Source organism: Somniosus microcephalus, unplaced genomic scaffold (genome assembly GCF_052327205.1).
Source record: "Somniosus microcephalus isolate GS21.2 unplaced genomic scaffold, FLI_Smic_1.0 scaffold764, whole genome shotgun sequence".
NCBI lineage: Eukaryota > Metazoa > Chordata > Chondrichthyes > Squaliformes > Somniosidae > Somniosus > Somniosus microcephalus.
The window spans coordinates 96,628-99,134 of NW_028225951.1; the positions used below are offsets into that span (position 1 = coordinate 96,628).

Consider the following 2,507-nt stretch of genomic DNA (forward strand, 5'->3'; position numbering starts at 1 on the left):
TGCCTTGAGCTAAAAGCTCCTTACCGCTCACTTACTGCACAAGAACGCCCGCTCCTTCAAGCCGGAGTCGAACCAGCGACCTAACGACGACTTTGCTTTGCTTTTTTTCCACTGCAGTCCTCCGCTCTACCACCTGAAAATCGAAGGGAAGCGGCAAAGGTGTCTCGCTTTGGTGATTGTCCGCCGTGCGCCTTTTGACGCTCGCGGCCTGGTGTACCTGCTGATGCCGCAGTGTTGTGGGACTGTGAGTTGCCCGCTGCTCTGGAGAGGCTGTGCCAGTGGCGCAATGGATAACGCGTCTCACTACGGATCAGAAGATTGTAGGTTCGACTCCTACCTGGCTTAATCTTTTTTACGCACTTTGCATTATGGCTCTAGATGCCTCGCAAGCGCACCTACTTGGTCATGCTGCCCAGCAGTTTGCACGGCCAGTGCCTTCTTAGCGCAGTAGGCAGCGCGTCAGTCTCATAATCTAAAGATCCTGAGTTCAATCCTCAGAGAAGGCATTGATACTTGCAAAGCTTTTTTATCCCTCATCTCAGCTTTCCATTTTGGCTGCACAAGACTTGCTGCTACGGCACACCAAAGGATTTGATGTCCCTTGGCCCCTCTGTCCCTCAGCGTGTGGAGACCCTTCGGAAGTACACAGGTTCACCGACAGCTGACACCACTGTTGCGTTTGAGCCATTGCCCCGAGCCAAAAGAGGAGTGGAGAATGCAGGCATCGATCCCGCTACCTCTCACATGCAAAGCGAGCGCTCTACCATTTGAGCTAATTCCCCAGCTGCGTCTTACAATTGCACCAAGTTTGCTTCTCAGTAGCTCCTTAGCACTCGCCTCTGAGTTGCTGCGCCACCAGCAGGGATCTCCTGCTTTGGGTTAGCCCGCTCCCTGATCTCTTTCAACGCTTTGCTCCAATCGGCGTTACCGAGCAACGGCAGGGCGGGAAGTCAGAGAAATGGGGAAAGAAGCCGAGAAAGAGCCCGAGCCGACGGAAGGGAAGCGAGGTGACCGGAAAGTAGCAGCCGCCACGAGCGTGAGGGAGCAGCCGAGAGCCCTGTCTGACTGATAGATGAATTCTTTTGCCTGAGGTTTTGCCTGAAAGAGAGTGGTGGGTGTTTTGGTGCATTGCTGCTCAAAGGCACTCCCTGCTGGTGTGCAGATGCAACTGCTCAAGCAATGGAGGTGTCCTGTGCCTCAGCAGCAACATGTAAACTAGCGTCAAGTTAAGAGCACTGCCTTGAGCTGAAAGCTCCTTACCGCTCACTTACTGCACAAGAACGCCCGCTCCTTCAAGCCGGAGTCGAACCAGCGACCTAACGACGACTTTGCTTTGCTTTTTTTCCACTGCAGTCCTCCGCTCTACCACCTGAAAATCGAAGGGAAGTGGCAAAGGTGTCTCGCTTTGGTGATTGTCCGCCGTGCGCCTTTTGACGCTCCCGGCCTGGTGTACCTGCTGATGCCGCAGTGTTGTGGGACTGTGAGTTGCCAGCTGCTCTGTACAGGCTGGGCCTGTGGCGCAATGGATAACGCGTCTGACTACGGATCAGAAGATTGTAGGTTCGACTCCTACCTGGCTCGAACTTTTTTACGCACTTTGCATTATGGCGCTAGATGCCTCGCAAGCGCACCTACTTGGTCATGCTGCCCAGCAGTTTGCATGGCAAGTGCCTTCTTAGCGCAGTAGGCAGCGCGTCAGTCTCGTAATCTGAAGGTCCTGAGTTCGATCCTCAGAGAAGGCATTGATACTTGCAAAGCATTTTTATCCCTCATCTCAGCTTTCCATTTTTGCTGCACAAGACTATCGACAAGACTTGCTGCTACGGCACACCAAAGGATTTGATGTCCCTTGGCCCCTCTGTACCTCAGCGTGTGGAGACCCTTCGGAAGTACACGGGTTCACCGACAGCTGACACCACTGTTGCGTTTGAGCCATTGCCCCGAGCCAAAAGAGGAGTGGAGAATGCAGGCATCGATCCCGCTACCTCTCACATGCAAAGCGAGCGCTCTACCATTTGAGCTAATTCCCAAGCTGCGTCTTACAATTGCACCAAGTTTGCTTCTCAGTAGCTCCTTAGCACTCGCCTCTGAGTTGCTGCGCCACCAGCAGGGATCTCCTGCTTTGGGTTAGCCCGCTCCCTGATCTCTTTCAACGCTTTGCTCCAATCGGCGTTACCGAGCAACGGCAGGGCGGGAAGTCAGAGAAATGGGGAAAGAAGCCGAGAAAGAGCCCGAGCCGACGGAAGGGAAGCGAGGTGACCGGAAAGTAGCAGCCGCCACGAGCGTGAGGGAGCAGCCGAGAGCCCTGTCTGACTGATAGATGAATTCTTTTGCCTGAGGTTTTGCCTGAAAGAGAGTGGTGGGTGTTTTGGTGCATTGCTGCTCAAAGGCACTCCCTGCTGGTGTGCAGATGCAACTGCTCAAGCAATGGAGGTGTCCTGTGCCTCAGCAGCAACATGTAAACTAGCGTCAAGTTAAGAGCACTGCCTTGAGCTGAAAGCTCCTTA

The 2,507-nt window shown here is 53.9% G+C and overlaps 1 non-coding gene across 1 annotated transcript; it reads left to right on the top strand.

Moving 5' to 3' along the window:
* The first annotated feature begins 1,669 nt into the window (after positions 1-1,669).
* On the top strand, positions 1,670-1,742 carry trnat-cgu (transfer RNA threonine (anticodon CGU)). Its single transcript has one exon. It is a non-coding gene; the product is annotated as a tRNA-Thr (tRNA).
* Positions 1,743-2,507: the final 765 nt, after the last annotated feature.